General features: G+C 32.2%; 1 long non-coding RNA gene across 2 annotated transcripts; it reads right to left on the bottom strand.

Annotated features, from left to right (window-relative positions):
- Positions 1-5,541: 5,541 nt before the first annotated feature.
- Positions 5,542-12,899, bottom strand: LOC136837739 (uncharacterized). Of its 2 annotated transcripts, XR_010852742.1 has the most exons (3): positions 12,525-12,899; positions 9,442-9,567; positions 5,542-5,640 (listed from the first exon to the last, which is right to left on the bottom strand). It is a non-coding gene; the product is annotated as an uncharacterized lncRNA (long non-coding RNA). The 2 variants fall into 2 exon arrangements; XR_010852743.1 differs by lacking the exon at positions 9,442-9,567.
- Between the last annotated feature and the right edge of the window lie 8,643 nt (positions 12,900-21,542).

Genomic DNA, 21,542 nt, shown 5'->3' with positions numbered 1-21,542 from the left:
ATAATATAGATATACAGTTATATCATATGTATAAATATATATATTTATATATATATATATCAGGTATATATATAATATATATATTTTGATTGCATTATTATTCATTTGAAATTTATATCAAATATATATTGATTAAGAATTCCAAAGCGTTTTCGTGTTTAATAATTATATATTTGATATTTGATATAAATTTGATGAATATGCAGTCAAAAATTATATATATAAAATATATAATATAAACATATATATATATATATATATATATATATATATATATATATATATATATATATATATATATATATATATATATATAGATAGATAGATAGATATTAAGCATGAAAGCGTTTTTTTTTTTTCATACGTATAGTCACTTCCAAATGGAGCAGGAACAACGCAAGCACTGTACAGACCTTACTCTTTATATTTTCTTTTCTTTTCTGTGTCGCTTCAAGCGCACTGCTTTTTTCATTTAAGTAATGTATATGTATCTATGCATTAGTGTAGTATATTATATATATACTATATATATACACGTATGTATACGTATGTATAAATATATAATATATATATACACGAATGTATATATATAAATATATAATATATATGTACATACATACATACATACATACATACATATGATTTTACACACATATATATATATATATATATATATATATATATATATATATATATATATATATATATATATATATATATATATATATATATATACATTTACACAGAAATTTCAGAAAGTAAAAATCACTGCACTTTTTACCCTTTAAAAATCAATCATAACTGAATCACGTGAAAGCCTGATATTTCCTGATAAACGTTAGTGGGAAAAATCAGTTTGTGATACTTGAGAACAACAGACTTAGCAGTCTAATGTTGCCATAACAGAATATTCCCCTTCTTTTTCCGGTGGTGGAAGGCTCTGAAGTGACTTTAGTTAATATGGAAGATATGTGCTTCTGGAAGCATAGCTTCTTTGTTCTTGCCATCCAGTGCTGAAATTAATAATATTAGAGGCATTTCCTCACTATGGCAGTACTTTATACGTTCTGTGACTATGTTTTTCCTGAAAGTGAAATGTTCATTTCGTTTTCAAAAATAATCTGTAAACAAACAATTAGATAAATAAAAAGAAATCTTCAACAGGTTTCTCATAATACAAAACCGGGAATTAGGTTATCAGGTAATTGACATCATAAGGATTCCTATAAATTAGCGATCAGAATAGATCGAGTTCGTTGGTGTACAATATAATCCAGGTATCGTTATTAGCAAAATAGTTTTCTCCAGGCGAGGTAAAACGTCAAGAACAATAATACCATTTCAGTCAGTAGAGCTTTCAACATTAATAGCGACATGCGTGAAGGAATTGATTGCTATTGAATACGATTAAATAATGAAGCCGTTGTTATTAATAGTTATTTGCTTTCTATACATGTTAGAAGAAAAACCGAATCGTGAGAAATGATAAGTGACAAGATAGGTCAGAATGTTAAAGAGATGATATCCGATGTTAGGAGAACAAAGCATGGCAGTTAGGATTATTATTACAGTATGTAATTTTGATGTATTGGGGGGAAGGGGGTACGGGATGTCTAAGATAGTGATGTTTGATGTATTGGGGGGAAGGGGGTACGGGATGTCTAAGAAAGTGATGTTTAAGAGGAGGGGAAGAGATACCCGTAACTTAAGGCCTCAATATAAAGGATGCGAGATCGGGTGATTAGTGAGGCTTTTGTAGGAAGTGCAATGCGCTGCTGGTGATCCATTTGTGTAAGTGTATTAACTATGAAGCGAATAACACTGTAGAAAATTCTTCATAGAAGGTTCATCCTTCATAATGCAGCTAGAGTGTGATAGTGGCAGTGCAGTTGTGTTGACAGCATCACAAAATTTTCCTCACCTAAGGTGAAACTGTCAGACCAGACGGGATTTGTTCAAGGATCATACCAGGGATATGGGGATATCTCTGGGTTTCTTATATGGGGATATGTGTGGGTTTCTTTATTTCAGAGCCTCGGTGGCCAAGTCGGTTAGGGCAGCAGCCTCAGACTTCTTAGAGGTCTGTGGTGCGGGTTCAAATCCGCAGCCGACCGGTTAGAGAGGTGGACACTTTGCTATCCTTGTAGACACCCCGGGATTATGTATTTACTCAACGGATAGGTTTGCTTAAAAGCAAATGGGTGTTACAGACTAATACACACAGAAACAAAGCCACTCCAACATCTTCTAAAAACATAACAGACACCTCACACGTCTCGACTGTCGACCTAACCTCGCAACGTCTCCTCGCTGCTGGGAGAAAGGCCGCTGGTGACTGGTACAATACATGTACACTCGGCAAGGAAAGTGAAGATACAGTTTTTTTAAATCTTCGGACATACAGTATATTGTTCAATAATGCGACATCTGGCAACTTTAGAAAGGGGAGGAGCTTCTGTCTTAGTGTGTTGGTTTTTGCTTGACCTCCTATAACTTTCAATCATATTCTATGATTCTGAAATCATTGATACTTAAATGCAGTAGTAAGCTTTACAGTATTCGTTCAAGTTGTAATTTGCAGCGACAGTTCTGAGCAAAATAAACATTTTTCGACATAACCTACCAATTAACCTTATACAAATGAATTTATGACACCACAATGAACGGAATGCTTGCATAATCGGAAACGCGATCTTCCATAATGAAATCAAGAGTTAAATTTGAGCAATGGGGAACAATAAAGGAACGAATGCAAAAAGAGAGAGAGAGAGAGAACAAGAAAAGAGTTGCTGTTGTGTAAGCCTAGGCCTATATGTAGAGAACATTATTTTTTCTTTTTAGAGATTGATACAATTTGTTATGTTTTAGCAATGGAGAGAGAGAGAGAGAGAGAGAGAGAGAGAGAGAGAGAGAGAGAGAGAGAGAGAGTTGCTGTTGTGTAAGCCTAGGCCTATATGTAGAGCTACTCATTTCATTATTTTTTCTTTTAGAGATTGAGCGATACTATATTTGTATAGTATGTTTTAGCAATGGAGAGAGAGAGAGAGAGAGAGAGAGAGAGAGAGAGAGAGAGAGACTATGGCAACGTCAAGAAACATCCAGTTACTTGTGTTTTCCCGCCGAAGTTATCGCGCTGCTCCTCACATCATAGAGAACGCTCTTGCGGATTTAAATAGATTTGGTCAACCTACCCTAGCTGTCACAACATTTACTGCCATTAATTCCAGCTGACTTTTAACACCGTGAAATACAAATATGAATGTGTAAAAATTAAAGAAATTATCATTACCTCGTATGATGATGCAATAATAAGCCTGTTCATAACGGAAAACGAGTAAATATTGCCGTTCTGATAAACAGTACTACACCGAGATATCCACACACTATCTTTTAGATCTCTATGAACGAAGTCATCTGAGAAATTCTGATTACTTCGGACATGCATGGTGTTTTTAAGTATCTGAACGTTTTTGTTTTGCAGATTTAACATATATGATATAATTTGCATTGTATTTTCATATTCTAAAGTAAATTTACCGAGATTATGTGTTTTCTGTAAGAAAAAAATTAAAATTCGATGAACGAAATCTAATGAAAACTGTATCCTCACTTTTCTTGCCGAGTGTACATATTCTAATCGATTCAGGCAGGGCAGCCGATCTTACAGGGTCTTTCTAAAGCCAAATTAAAGTCCTCATTAAGAAGGCAAATTTTCCCATACAAATGGTAAAAAGCACGTTAAAAGAAGAATTATGGGTTTCTTTATTTTATTGCAGCTAAGCAGGAAATTGACGCCATTCTAGTGGGGATATGTCATTAGGTTCAGTACCAGGACACAGTCAGCCAATCTCTGTGTAAGCAATTAAGTTAACTGAAATAACGAAAGATGTCTCACAGACGAGGGATTATACCAAACTCATACTCTGAAACGTCAGTAAGTTTTAAGGCTGTCATTGATAGGCTTACAGTTGGCTCCAGATTCATATGAGGTGTAGTATTTCTTTCAAATCAAATCTTTTTAACATATTTATTGGCAGTCAGAGTGCCAATTTCTCTGACAGCAAAGAGCCCTACTCAACAGTAATGTGGCACTACATTCATTAAGCTTTAGGAAAAAAAGTATACGATGATTATATTAAATTAACTTTTAAAATGGTAAAGAATCTAAGAAAAAAATGAGGTAAGCTGAACGGCCATATTGAATATAATATCAATAGATAGACAAAAAAAAATTAACAATCAACAACAAAAATAAAAATAGCCTGAATAAATCTACAATGAAAACGAGACCAGTAAATCTAAATACAATATAAACAAATAAATAATGCGCCGAAGTGTCTTTGGCGCAGTCGAGTTTTCTGTACATAACAATGATCAAGGCCACCGAAAATAGAAATCTTTCGGTGGTTCGGTATAATGCTGTATGAGCTGCATAATTGAAATTTAACCACAGCCCAGTGGTGGCTTTTGTCCTATATCGTTGCCAGACGCACGATTATGGCTATTTTTAATTTTGAATAAAATAAAAATTTTGATGCTAGAGGGCTGCAATTTGTTATGTTTGATGATTGGAGGATGGGTGATCAACATACCAATTTGCAGCCCTCTTTTCTCAGTAGTTTTAAAGATCTGAGGGCGGACAGGAAAAGTGCGGACAGTCAAAAAAGTGCTAACGGACAGACAAAGTATGGTATCAATAGTTTTTTTTACAGAAAATTAAAGGTTATAAACAATTCAGGCAATAAAAAAGTCAAGTTTGGATCCGGTGCACCATGCAAGATAAATCAAGTTCGCCATGAATACATCAACAGCCGTGGAAGGTCAGAGATGATAGATAAAAAAAAAGAACAAGGAAAAAAATGTGGAACAAGAGAAATATGTCGAGAACCTAAATATTCTCTGTTCATTGTGATTCAGCTTGGTTATTGCCGCTTTTCTTTGCGGTTTTCCCAACTTAGATTATGCTTTTACAAATACTTTTAATTTCTGAAACATTGAAATTTTTCACAGACTTTGTATTTTATTATTCTACTGTCACAGGTAAGGGTATTATTACTGAATTACACCCAAGAACATTTCTTTATTTTTACGCCAGTTGGGTTTAAAAAACTAATATCAGTTCAATCCAAAGTTGCTATGTAGAATATCAGGAAGATAAATTTAGTTTTCCATGATATTCTGCAAAGCAGTTTTTGATTGAGCTGTGATTAGATTGTTGAACCCTCTTGTTGATAAGTGCACTAAAATGGCGTAAAAAAATGTGTATTTAAGTGTAACTTGGTAGCTTTAACAACACTAATGAATGTAGAATAACACAATACAATCTGTGAAGAAATTCAGGGTTCCAGGTTATGATTATATGTTCACCACTCGACCCACTGTAAATAGAAATATAATTAAAAGCATAAGTATGGAAAGCCACAAAGAAAACCGACAAAAATAATCAAGCTGAATCACACTGAACAGAGGATATTTAGGGTCGCAACGTATTGTTGCTTCATTAATGAATAATCTTTACTCATTAAATCATAGAATACAAAATTGATTCTCTTGAATTTATTCCGCACAGGCTTCACATCAGTCAACTTGCGCATAAAGTTTTGTTGTCTGGATAGGTCACAGGCTCATGGCGATGGGTATCTGTAAATAAAAGAACTGGCATCAGAATCATAAATGAAATCGGTTTCATCAAAATGTTTCTGTTTTGTAAAGGAATTGCTTATTTCTCGGTCTCTCATCTCTCTCTCTCTCTCTCTCTCTCTAAGATAGTTATGTTGGATAAAAAAATAATTATTAATCACTAAGGATAATTTAGGATCACGGACGAAATCAAAATAAAAAAAGATACAAAGTACGAGATCATTTCTGCAAATTATATATAAATTGCAAAGTAATTAATGAGCGGCTATTATTTTATTCGTTTAAAATCATATATTTCATTTTTCGTAATTATGTATTTTGGTGATTTTATTATGGCGCTTATATTTAATAGTTCACAGTAATTCCAAGATGCTGGTGGAAAATTTATCTGGACGAATATATGAAGAGTCACGTTCCGAAACGTTAATTGCATCTGTAAGTGGTTTGGCGTTCGCCGAGATCATTATTTGAATGTTTAAGTCAGTTCGCCAACTCTGTCTTTTTTCTCTTCTGACATCTGATTTCTTTTGTAACAAACCACTTGTTTTTATTTTAATTTTGTTTTTTTTTTTGCACCTTAAAATGAGTTTTTAGCTGAAAATTTTTTGAAATTACAGTTAATCTCTTTCTCATTTTAATTTTCTCTCTTTCTGTTTTATTTTTTTCAAATTATCAGATTCTGTTTAATAACAGAAAAGTTTTATATATGTTTTCATTGATTATCGTTTTCTCTAAATCTCTCTCTAAGATTATAATCTCTCTCTCTCTCTCTTTCTCTTTTCTCTCTCTCTCAATTTTGTAATTATCAGGTACCTTTTACAGGAAAGTATTTTCCGTATTCATTGATAAGTTTTATGCATATTCATAAGTACCGGCTTATCCATAGATTTATCCATATTCATTAATATAGCTTTATCAATAGCTCTGCCCACCTGCCTTAAAAGGTTTAGCGACAGATTTATCCCTATTCTTTAATACAGGATTATCCATAGTTTTAACCATTTTCATTAATATAGAATTACTTTATTTATATTTATTTACACATAATAAGTTTATCCGTAATCATTAATACAGAATAGTGTTATCTATATTTATTGAGTAAGCCAATTACGATGTTAGTGGAAATGCTTCTTGTGGCAAAAGTCATACAAATTTTACATTTTCCTGCTAAATGTTATACTTGCTATTACACTTCTTCCACATCATTTCTTCCGCAAAGTGTCTTTCCTCTGTTAATATTTAAATGGATAATGAGCAAAATTCCTTTGCATTATCACTGAAATCGTAACTCTTACAGTATAATGAAGGACCTGAATATTAGCAAGCAATATACAGGCGCTGAAGTGACACAACGGAATGTGTTTGAACAAGTGATTTATACTCATAAATCAAAGTTGAATCACTTGTTCAAACACATTCCGTTGTGTCACTTCAGCGCCTGTATATTGCTGCTAATATTCAGGTCCTTCATTATATTGTGCGAGTTACGATTTCAGTGATAATGCAAAGGAATTTTACTCATTATTCATTTAAATATCAATTAAAGAAAAATATACTCGACTCGGTATATACTTGATAGATAATTATATGATGTTTATATCCTCATGGTAGTGAAGAATCCTAGAGCAACACAGCGAATATTTTATATTAAAAGCTGCCTTTCTTAAAATCACGTGATAGATGAAAAATTCACGGTGCTAGGCTAAGAACTGCATGCGCCTGACAAAGCGTTGGCGAATAATGGAGAAACTAATGAAAAAGATATTGTGACTTGTGCAAATTTATCATGATTATTCAATTTTTTTTGAGTCATAATTGTTACAAATACCCGTAATTTGAAGGTGAATTATTCTCTAGAGTTTGAAACTGAACTGATGTAAAATACGAACAATAAAATATTGTAATTATATATAACAGAACTAAACACCTTCAGTATTTTTGTTGATACAATACTTTCAAATCATTGAATTGTCAGTAGTCATGGATCTCTTAAAAATGCAGAGATATCAGTATGCTATTGAGTATGTATGGGATTCGTCATCTTCAATTCATTTATTTTTAGATAAAATTGATATATGATTTAACAGTACTCAGTGTTAAAACTTTTTATGTTATTCGTTTCCCTAGTAAGTATAGATTGCTGTTTGTTGTAATTTTGATCAGTTATATTTGGAAATATCTAATGAAAGCAATATGACTGGTAGAAATAGTCGATGGACAAAGTCTGAATCATAATCACTAATCATATGCGCATAATCTGCCTAAAAACAACATTTAAAGACCTTTACAAAATATTATCACATACGTATATGCACACAAACACACACACACACACACACACACTTACACACACACACATATAATTTATATATATATATATATATATTTATATATATATATATATATATATATATATATATATATATATATGTGTGTAATTTGTGTGTGTGTATGTATGTGATGATATTTTTATCCAATATAACTGATCATAATAAACAATGATCTATACTTACCAAGGAAACGAATAACATTAAATATATTGCCATAGGGTATTGTTACGTAACCTCCAAAGAGAGGGGGGAATTTGTAATCGACAGATGGAACCATCTCCATTTGCAGTACCTAATGCTGCTTGCTTTGATATTGTCTACAGTCCCTAACATGCGTTTTCACTCACTCCGCTTCTAGAGTTGGATGGAAACGTGTTGAGGCTGAGGCTTACATTATTCTCCTTTCGAGGGGAAGCGTCAATTTGTAGAACCGTCCTTTTATGGTTTTCCAATATTTACTAGAGGGTTTGGATTCGCTAATAAAGTTTTCCTTTGTTTTAATAAGTTACTTACAAATGTTTATTAATTTTTTTTTTTTTAATCTTATGATCTCTTCTTTTCTAATTGTATTTCACGTTAAGCTGTTACTTCATTCTAATGAATACCAGATTCTTTGGACGATTGAATTTCAAATCAGTTCCCTTAGCTTGTTTCATATGAATAGGAATCTTCTGAATAATAATAGTAATAATATAATATTAATAATAATAATCATAACAATAATTGGCACTAAAATTATTTCCTGTTGAATAGGTACAGTCCTGAATTGTTCATTATGCACTTGCCCACAAAAAAGCTGAATAGCCTTTTAGCCAGTGCCTAGTTTTTCAAAATTTATATGCAAATCAAATCATACTTAGTTGAACAAAATGGTAGAAGAGGTCTCGCGTTTTATGCAATATTATCTCATGACAAATTAAAATTTTGATTCAGATAAATATGACGAAAATTTTTCGAAGACTGAAAATTTTTTTTTCGTTTAATTTGTTTTATGACAGTAATTGTTATATTAAAAAAGAGCATAATCTGTTTTGAAAAAAATTATTACATATCCAATGCTTCATAACTGGGCTTAGTAGACTTATTAGAAATAAGAAAATAAATACTTTATAAAAAGGCATCATCATAACAGAAGTTTCCAATAATTTTACAGTCCTATTGTTCATTAACTGAATACAGTTTCAAAATGAAGTACTTAGAAATTAGAAATGAATGACAAATTAAAATGAAGGGGCTTTTTACTTTTAAGTTAAAGTTCCACAGGCAGTATATCTATAATTGATGTCAGCTCAAAAGGGTATATATAATTAATTGCAATTATTTTCCATTATACGATAAATCGTTTATACCAAAGATGAATAGTTTATTCCAGTATTAGCAAAGATGAATGTCCATATTCTTTAGCATTTTCCTTTTTGCGTAAGTGCATTCTGGACAAATTGCCAAAAACTGAATATTTGAGATTCCTTACAACAGCTTGGCGAAGGAAAAGATGGCATGGTCCCGAAGAATCGTCCATTTTTCGCATATATTTTTTCACACACTTCTTGGAATTTTCATCGGTGGCTTCATCCATATTACGTTCCATTTCACAATCCTGTGAAGAATGTACTTTATTTGACTAGTTTTTTGAAAAATTAAAAGATTATCTGCTTAACTCTAGATTTTCTAGATTTTAAATAATAGTCTCTCTCTCTCTCTCTCTCTCTCTCTCTCTCTCTCTCTCTCTCTCTCTCTCTCTCTCTCTCTCTCTTGCTTTAAGGTTATTTTTACTAGAACCCCTAAGAAATAAAACCCCGTCATTCTAGTGGCTTCCTGTTTCTGAGAAATTGGCTTTCAGTCAAGATTAGCGACGTACTACAAAAAAAATGGAGTTAGAGTTGAAAATCTCAAATAAAAAAGACAAAAGTTTTATATATGTACGAATGGGAACCTAATGAAGACCTAATAAGCTTCAAAATGTAGATGTGTTTCACTTTTCAAATACATTGGAAGTAATCATGGTAGAGGCGTGCTGCATCATGATTAACTTTACTGAAACTACTTTTGTGCCCTCCCCGTAGGGGATAGTGCCGTCAGTGCACCTCATGCGGTACGCTGTAGGCATTACTTAAGGTTCTTTGCAGCGTCCCTTCGGCCCCTAGCTTCAACCCCTTTATATTCCTTTTACTGTATGTCCGTTCATATTCTCTTTCTTCCATCTTCCTTTCCACCCTCTCCTAACACTTGATTCATAGTGCAACTGCGAGGTTTTCCTCCTGTTACACCTTTCAATCCTTGTTACTGTTAATTTCCATTTCAACGCTGAATAACCTCATAGGTCCCAGCGCTTGGCCTTTGGCCTAAATCCTATATTCTGTTCTATTCTATTCTATTCTATTCTATTCTGTTCTATTTTATTCTATTCTACTTTTATGCCCCTTTCAAAGTCTATGTTGGCAAAACTTTTAAGTATTCTTCTAATAACGGTAAGAGTATCAGATAATAGGAATAGAGTCAGGAGGAGCATCTATAGCAGAGGGAATGGGATAAATCAATATCGTCATTGGCTTTCGGCACAGAAAGCTGAGAGAGATTGCCTTCTAAACATAATAGCAGAGGAAAGGGAATCTGCCTGATGATAAGGTGCATATCTATCGGAATGTCAAAATTCTTAGGACGATATGTGGGATTGGGGATCTAATAACTTTATAAGGTCAAGTCGGGTGAAAATTCTGTTTTGATATCTTTATGTCCCCTCCCATTACTGCCTCGACCAGGAGAGGAATTAGTATCACAACTATTAGTTTAATCATTAAAGATTCAAAACAGGAAATGATCACGAATTGCTCTCACTCCTTCCTGACACAACAATATTCGTTAAAGCAGAAGCCACCAATTTACTTTCACTGCACAAAAGGAACAGATGTAATATCACATCAACTATTTGGGTAAACCCAATGCTGAGACCACCCTTGATTGCCTGTCTCTAAATGACTGAACACTAGACCCGGCCAAACCGATTTGCTTCAATAGTTGATTGCAGTATCTGCAAATACCGACTCACAAGAGCATTTGGCGTCATTGAGGTAGAAATCCGGCTGTCGATTCAGATGAGTTGGAGAATCCAAGTGCCACGAATAGTGGGTTTGATTGCTCTCTGTTGGTCTGTGCTCTTGAATTAAAGTTCAAGATTTGCTTCCCAAAACAAAAGGCTTATGGTTTTGCTTTATGGTTGCTCGATTTTGTCGTCGCTGTGAAAAAGAATGACTGGGGGCGTATTCATATCATTAGGAACTTTAAAAACGCGTGTTTTATGCTCAAAACTTTTGGTCATTTATATATAAAATTTCTGTTCTATTCTCTCTCTCTCTTTCTAGCTGTCTATATATTTATATATCTATCTACACACACATATATATGCAAACACACACAGACACACACACACACACACATATATATATATATATATATATATATATATATATATATATATATATATATATATATATATATATACATATAATACACATATGTATATGTATAAACGATTTACCATGTATAACTGACTGAGTTCATAGTCCTTCTCTCCAGGTTACAGCATCAAAAGATGGCATTCTCTCCTTTCTATAAAGACTATTACTACAACGGATTACGTTGTACATCGCAACCTGTTGTTTCCTTCCTCGGATCGAGAGTAATTTCCTGATCTTCTTACGGAAATATTTAATCTGTCATGGTTCGGCTTGGAACTCTTGACCTTTGACATAAGTACTAAATGGCATTATCGTGTCAGGTACAAAATTCACTTGCTCAGTAGTATATATATATATATATATATATATATATATATTATATATATATATATATATATATATATTATATATATAAACATTAATATAACATAATAAAAATTAACAAATGACACATACACTTGTTATACTATATATATATATATATATATATATATATATATATATATAAACGCTTATATATATATATATATATATATATATATATAATGTTTTTCTGGACAATCTGGTTTTGAGATTTATAGATAAATTAGCCTTGTGATTCTGACCTTGTGGGTCCAGTGAAACATAAAACAAGAGAGGTAGGGGAATTTCATATGAGCATAAGGCATTTACATTCTGAAAGGAATATTATGTTAACACGTGGGTAAACTAAAAGGAGTATATTTACATAAAAGACATTAGTACAGGAAGGAGAAATGCAATTAAACTGTTGATCCTAAAGGGGATTCCTATGGGATGAATGAAACTGGGGATTCCAGGCACAGTCCAGGAAGATTCCACGATATAGGGTCCCTCTGAAATGCGAGACACACTGATTATAAGCCAGTAATGGCAATAGACAAAAGGATAATGAATTCGAAGCTGCACTGAGGGTGCCAATGGGGTCTCGACGAGTTAATAATGGATTAGCACTGAGAGCAGACACTCGAATAGCACGGGTGGAATTGAACAAAAGATTCCGTGATTACTGGCACTCAAATTAAGTAAATTCTACGAGGACAAAGCGTGATTGAAAGGACGTCTTTACAGAGCACTTTACCGTAGGAGAGAAGTGGTTCCAGTGAAGAAGGTGGCACGTGGTTGACTCCCGATTCACAAAGGCGAAGGCGTTGATATTCCACGTGGTAGGATGTAGGGGCGCCGACGGTGCAGGCAACACGTGGGTGACTTCACAAAATGCCAGGTAATGGAGTGGGCGGCCCTCGTGTTAGGATCAGGCCAGCAGCGAAGGTAACACGTGGTTGGCGGTCAAAGTGCACGAAGGTAAAAGTATACTTTGAGGGGCCACGTGGTTAGATGGAGAAGAGATGAGCTCAGGGCATCGTTCTGCGGGGGGCATGGTCCTCCTCATGGGGTTGGTGGTGAGAGTGTTCGTCGTGTCTCTACGCCATATCGTCCCTCGAGTCTCTGAGAGCGGGCCCTTGTCTGTCTGTCCTTTTATGCCTTCTGCTAGGGGCAGGGGGCAAGTTCTTCGATAGGGAGTTGAGTCATTTCAGCTGTGCCCGCGGCTGGGTGGGGGCGGGGGTTGCCTGGAAAGAGTCGGCCAGACAGATTCACTTTTGCCTCGAATAAGGAATTATCTACTTAACAGGAGTGGCCGAAAATCTCTTAATCCCTTGCCATTCTGGCCGTGCTAACCAATTGTCCAGCTCGGGCCGATAGATAGGTAGGCACGCATGTCATTAGACAGATATGTCTATCGATAGATCGGCAGACAAGAAACGAAAAGGAGCAATTTGCTCAAAACGAATTCTTGAAAATTGACTAATAATAATATATATATATATATATATATATATATATATATATATATATATATATATATATATATATATATATATATATATATATATATATATATATATATATATATATATATATATATATATATATATATATATATATATATATATAATATATATATATATATATATATTTATATTATATATGATAAATATATATTTTATATAATTTATATTATAGCTGATAAATATAATAATTACCTCATTACTTGAGAATTCAGACTTATATAACACCAAAGAAAAAGATAAAATGTAAAGCTAATGCTTTTAATCGTTAATTTCTAGAAGTAGCTAATATAGAAATGCACATAATTTTTTGAGCTATAAATTGTCTTAAGAGCTGAAGAAAAGACCTCATATATAACAAAGAAAAAAAAGTATAAATCTGTGTCATGTAAAAGCACCGAAAATAAAAAAAATAGGAGCCGCGATCCCTTGACTTTTGCCATAGAAGGTTCTTAATATAGAAGCAATCATATGGCAGCCTTTTCTGAGCTTATATAAATTGTCTGTAAGAGCTGAAGAAAAGATAAAATAAGTAAAACATGAGCCGAAATTTCTTCGGCGCAATCGAGTTTCCTGTATTGCCGCTACAGCGCATAATCAAGGCCACCGAAAATAGATCTATCTTTCGGTGGTCTCGGTATAATGCTGTATGAGCCGCGGCCCTTGAAAGTTTAACCATAGCCCGGTGGTGGCCTATCCTATCTCGTGTCCAGAAGCACGATTATAGCTAACTTTAACTTCAATAAAATAAAAACTACTGAGGTTAGAGATCTGCAATTTGGCATGTTTAATGATTGGAGGGTAGATGATCAACATACCAATTTGCAGCCCCTAGTAGTTTTTAAGATTTGGGTGCGGACAGAAAAAGTGCACACGTACAGACAAAGCCGGCACAATAGTTTTCTTTTACAGAAAACTAAAAAAGCATTGGATGTAAGAAGCTAATCATCTTTATTTGTTAAGAAAAAACAAACAGGTGTTCGAATTATTAGGATTACATGATCCTTAATGAATATATAAACAGATAATGGTCTAAGCATCATCTTGCAAAAGTAAAGTGCATGAATGATTACAGAAGTGTCTCCTTTATATATCAAATGCCTTAATGTATTGATATCAATAGGCAAGGTGCTATTTGGCGTCCTGGCGTCCTGAACATTTATGTCCTCAAGAAAGTGTCATTTGCTATCTCTGCACTATTATTATTATTATTATTATGCTATTACATATTATTATTATTATTATTTATTTTATTTTTATATTTTGCTGAAGAAAATAACATGCATATATAAAAAAATTATGTAGTAGGCAAAAGGTGCCAAGGCTCTGAACTGATATGAGAGAGACTTCTACTGCGTGACTCCATCACTGGCTGTATGACTTTTTAAGAGTTGAACCAATATAAACTATCTGTTATTAATCCCACTTTTATCAATAAGAGTCTGATTAGGGGAGAGACATCTACTGAACTGATATGGCTGAACTGATATTATACATATAAACATATTATAATATTCCTTTTTCTTCCATATATTTATCTCCATATATATATATATATATATATATATATATATATATATATATATATATCCATAAACACTATATTGAGAAGAGAGATATAGAGAGAGAGAGAGTGAGAGAGAGAGAGAAGGGAGAGTACGAAAGAGAGAAGGGAGAGAGATACAAAGAGATATACATATGGCATTATAGTATCCGATGGTATATAGGTGACTATATATACCTCAAGAAGGAGGAGAGTAATATATTATATATGACGATCACATATATGATATAAACCTGTAGATATTCTTACACGCCAACAAAGCATCACTGAAATGGGGGTTTAGTTTTACCAGGATGGGGTATATCCTCATTCTTCGCTCTGTTAGCTATATATATATATATATCTATATCTAGAAAACAGATGGATTATATGTATGTATGAATGTATGTATGTATGTATGTATAAACACGCCAGTACATGAAGGTTATCTTTATGCAAATGTTTGTGAACCACACTACAATATTTTGAATTCTGGGAAAGTCATTTTTTATTCATCTGGTTACACCCAATAACGGTTTTAGACCACGCCAGAGGTTGCCCCCACTGTCGAAGAGGAATCGGTATCAAAATTTCCCACCCAGATTGTCAGCAAAGCAAGAAAATACAACATGGCAAGCTACTTCCTTCGTGTCTCCTATCTTTGATCTGGGGGCTCGTTTGCTTGGAAATTTTTTATCAGTTCACAAAGAATCTTATTCTCATAGTTTAACCCATATAAGATTATTAACGCAATACACGTTTGCATCTGGACTGTCAGTATTTATACGTCTCCACTTTTCCTCCAGTGATGACAGAAATTTTTTTCCTTGGAATGTCAGGGATTATCAGCATATGGCAAATGATTTGGGAATAACATTCATCTAGGACCAACTATATGCATTGTTTCATAATGGAAGTTTAATTGTTGTATATGAAACACTTTCTTTTGAAGTTGAGAATTTATATAATAACAGGTTACAACAATTATCTTTTCTGAGGAAAAACAATGGATTAATATCAGATTTTAATTTGACATCATACAGTTTCAATAATGACGGCTTTCCCCAAAGATCTGCATTTGATAGTCAGGTAATCCAAGAATTTGAATATAAAACATCCAAACATTTATGAAAGATAAAGTTATGTAACGTTTGTCCGCTTTCTAAATAAAAATATTAAGTAACATAAACTGTACATAATTTCATACATATATATACATACATTATAAACACACACATATACACAACACAAACACACACACTGTGTTTGTATAAACAATATGTACAGATTTACATGTATATATACGTGTGTATATATATATATATATATATATATATATATATATATATATATAGAAATCATCAATATATACAATCACGTGTGGAAGAGAGAGATAAATTGTTTGATATTTATATGTAAATATCAGTTCAGCAGACCTTCTCCTCTAATCAGACGTGATCGATAAAGGAAATTAATAGATAGTTTATATTGGTTTAATATTATCATATATATATATGCCATTGATGAGTCACGCAGTGGGTCTCTCTCATATCAGTTCGGAGCCTTGGTACCTTTTAATTCTATCATAATTTTTTATATATGCATGTTATTTTCAGCAAAAATATAAAAAATAATAATGGGTAATAATAATAATACTAATTTGATAATAATGCCCTCGGATTATCCTCAGTCCTTTGACTGATCTGCCAGTTCCTTGTTTCTGGACAATGGCGGATTTAGTGATCTCCTTTTTTACAGGCAAGTCAAAACGACTTTTACTTTCCCCATGACTTTTGACCGTCGACAGGGGAATTCCGAAGTGACCATCATCAATGAAAGAAGGAACCGGAATCTTTCAAAAGGAGGTTATAACTAGAGCCCATAAACAACGGGTGGATCACACACCGATCATTTCAGTCAATACCACCCACGTCACTACCTTACAAATTTCTATATTCGCCAGTTATCAATATGATAGTCAAACCAGAATGACCACGAACATGTAGTGCGTTTTAGATATTGCCACTTTTCCCAGATTTGATTCATAAAACCTTGACCTATGTTTGGATATCACGTAGATATGGCAGACACGTCGCCCCACCTTTCCATGCTAGGTCTGAAACGGAAAACAGTTTGACACTTGTTCTGCGCATCTAACCGTGAAGACGTAAAATAAACCGAAATCTGGAGAATTGAAGTCATACATTAAACTGCTTTGATCAAAAGGTAGGGTGAGGATGATCTAATTTTTAATCACCTAAATAAATTATACTAATGCCCAATATCTAGCCCAGACTCACTGATGAAAATAAATGATACAATGCAAAAAAAAAAAAAAAAAAAAATACTATTGACTCCTCAAGTGATGGCAGATTTGTAAATTAACTCGGCCTTGTCCCGGAACGGCCTCTTTCTTCTGGACAGCCCGCGGAAGGGATAATTAGGATTTTATGACCGGATTAAAGAACCCCGAATTGAGGAATGCAGATTAACTGTAGTCGGATTATAAGTCAGGAAGTTTGGAAACGTAGCTAATGACACCCATATTGTGTCTACCGAGTTTCTATGTGCACTATAAATCTATATACATAAATACACATTCATACACACACACACACACACACATGTCATATATATGACATCATGTTTATTGATGCGTAGACTAATTGTTCTTTTATGTAGATAGATAGATAGCTGAACATTATGCATTCATCAATGCCAAAATTGTTAGGTTTGAATTATATATATGATATCCAATGTTATAGGAGGGTAAAGAATAGTACAAAGAAAACAGTTATATATTCTCTATATATATATATATATATATCTCTATCTCTCTCTCTCTATATATCTCTATACGACTAAAGATCATTTATATTTATATGAAATATGATATATATATCCCATCATCTTCTATATTTCAAGATTTTATTATCGATATATATATAATGAAACTGCCATATTGTATATACGAAATCTTAGGCTCCGGAAATTACTGGCAATATAGTATACAATCATCAAATATAGGCATCACTTACTATATTTGATATTGTTATATATCTGCTGTCGTTTCATCATTCTCACTGTCGGATGAATATTATATATATATATATATAGCCAGAATTTTGTATATATATATATTTATATATATATTTGTGTATTATTTATGTTTGAAAGTTTGTTTGTTTAGATCTAACCCTATGATCTGTGATGATGTATCCAGAGTATATATATATAATATATAAATTGTTATTCGAATGTTATATATATATATATATATATATATATATAATATATATATATATATATATATATATATATGTATATATATATATATATGTATATGTATATGTATATGTATGTATATGTATATATATGTATATGTATATGTATATGTATATATATATATATGTGTGTGTGTGTATTATGTGTATATATATATAATGTACACAGCTTCTGAAGCAAATTTTATAGAAATATATATATATTGATGAAATAAATTATATATTATATGCCAACTTATATATATATATAAGTATATATAGCATTTTTATTATTATTATAATGAAGGGCATCTGGAGTTCAGTACATGCACTGGAACATATATATCGTATATATAAAATATATATATGATACATTTTTATATATTTAATATTTATAATATGGATATATATATTTTATTTATTGTTTTTCATTTATGCCAGAGCTGGAAAAGAAAACAGATATATAGAAAGTAACTCACGACCGATACAAAGTTATATTAAAGGATTATAGCCCTCTACCTATAGCGCGTCGAAATATAAAATTATATGTAAGAGAACGAATCCAGTCCAGCATATATATATTATATAATAGCATGTCAGACTTGTGACTGGCGAATTTTCACATTATATATAGAAATATAGGAAATTATGATATATATATATATAGCGTTTTTTGTTTATATGGTCATATATACTTATCGGACTATAGAGAAAACATATTTTAGAGGATTAACTCTGGAAAGGAATATATAGGGAAAATCGATGGTATATATATATAAACGCCATATAATATATATATCCCTTATATACGTATAAATATATAGCAGAGTTGGCGCGCTATATATATATATATAAAACAGGGTTAAATTGGTTAATGAAAGCTGTCATTATTGAAATTGTGATGATATATAAAATATATTTCCATATATATTTTCTCCCAGAAAAAGATAAACTAGGAAAACGAATCACTATATAAGCACACACACATGACACGTGAAAAGAAGTTAGTGATTGATATATAAATGTGTCGACCTATATACCTTTCTACAAACTATATCCATATATCCAGAGAATCCTATATATATTACGGATATCATATATATAGCGGATATATTTATTTATACATACAATTATACATATATATATACATATATATATAGTTAGAAAAAGAGGTGAAGAATTATTCCAAATCATTGCTATCTGCTGATAGTCCATGACATTCCTGGAATATATATATATCCTGAAGACTGGAGCATATATGGGAGACAAAAATTTATCTGAATCCAGGTATATCACGTGTATATTACAAAATTGGGATAAATCAGACACAGTATATCCGTATGGAGTGGATATATATAGGAAGACAGATATCAATTTCAGAAACGAGGAAGCCAGGTCAACGCAGATATAGGAGACACGAGAAGGAAGAACTTCGGAGCGGGATATGTATATACATACATGATACCTCGACGGGGAAGCAGTGATACCTTGTACATATTCCTCAGTGGCAATCGGCGTATATACTTAAAAATCCTATAAAATTTTATGCCTACCAAGTTGGAAAGATTTTCCCACCTTTCTGAGGATTTGATAGGGGCAAGAACTTACGAATGAGGAGCACCTTCAGCACTGGCGTGTTTCCTACAGTGGGGCAATTGTGAAATAGAAGTGGTTATTGACAGTTGGAATTTTTTTCACAAACTGAGAGACGCCTGGCTCTGGCTATTTAACAAAGATTACTGGGAAAACAATGAGGTAAATCTTAACCCCATTTCAGCAGGAGATGCTTGTTGGAAAGAAAACATGAAAACGATTTCTCAGTCAAAAAAATTTATATATATATATATTTATAGCATTATTATTAGCTAGTTATTACATATATATATATATATATATATATATATATTATTATTATTATTATTAATATATATATATAAATTTATTACACAACACAAAGTTATGATTATATATATATATATATAATATACATATAGATATGGGAATATATATAAATATTTTATCTATATATATATATATATATATATACAGTATATATATATGCATATTTGTTACTCCACTAGTTATTATTATTATTATATATATATATATATTATATATATTATATATATATTAGTAGTAGTAGTAGTATATAGTATATAGTTTAGTAGTAAATACTATAGTAGTAGGGTAAAAGTTGCAAACTGCATGTCCTGATATATATGTCCTCATTTTGAAAGGTGAAATTTAAAGTCCTCAATTATTATTATTATTATTATGATTACCCTTTTATTATTATTATTATTATTATTAGAAGTTATTATTATTATTATTATTGGTACCTGGTCTGGAAATTTTATATTTTTCAAAGAAAATAACATGCATATATAAAAAAAATTATGTCACGTACAGTTTGACAACTTATTACGAAACACACACTCAACACACATTTTGGCGTCCTATATAATTATTATTATTATTATTATATATATATATATATTATATATATATTATTATTATTATTATTATTATTTTTATATTTTGTTGAAGAAAATAACATGCATATATAAAAAATTATGTATATATATATATACCATAGGTATGAACTGATATGATAGACCTAATTACGTGACTCATCAATGGCTGTATGCCTGATAAGAGTTAAACCAATATAACCATTCACATAATCCCAACATTTGATAAGAGTCTGATTAGAAAGGGGAGACAATTGCTGAACTGATTATTATTATAACATATATACAATTATTATTATTATTATTATTATTATTATTATTATTATTATATTTATTATATATTATATATATATGTATATATATGTATATATATATATATATTACATAATACATATATATATGTAAATCTGTATATTTTTTTACATGCAAACACAGTTGATCTCACCCCCTGGTGCATCTTCGCCAATAAAGCATCACTGAAATGGGGGTTTAGTTTTACCAAGATGGGCCTTGTATTCTTCATGTATGTTATCTAGCCAAGAGGCCTACGGCGCCTCCAGCCTTTTTGAAAACAGATGATTTATATGCAGAGTCCCGAAAAGTTATTATCAATTATTCAACTATTAAGGAAACATGTCATTGCTGAAGGTGTTCCTCGATGCGTAAGTTCCTTTCCATTGACATTTCCCCAGAAGTGGGAAAATCAAAAACGAATATGTGGTAGGCATTGCACTTACGGGATTTTATTTATTTATACATAGGAATATATGAAATCGGTATCACTCTTCCCCACGTTGAGGTATCCAGAGCAAGAGGAATTATTCCCCTCGAAGTTCTTCCTTTGTCTCCTACGTCTGCATTGACCTGGCTTCCTCGTTTTCTGGAAATTGATCAGCTTCAGTGGAGAAGGAGAGTCTGCTCCATACGGGATGAATGGTGTCCGATTTATCCCAGGTTTTGTAATCAGACACA

The sequence above is a fragment of the Macrobrachium rosenbergii genome, chromosome 59 (genome assembly GCF_040412425.1).
Source record: "Macrobrachium rosenbergii isolate ZJJX-2024 chromosome 59, ASM4041242v1, whole genome shotgun sequence".
NCBI classification, from domain to species: domain Eukaryota; kingdom Metazoa; phylum Arthropoda; class Malacostraca; order Decapoda; family Palaemonidae; genus Macrobrachium; species Macrobrachium rosenbergii.
Note: the sequence above shows the minus strand (reverse complement) of the source record. Positions and strands in the feature narration are given on the sequence as shown.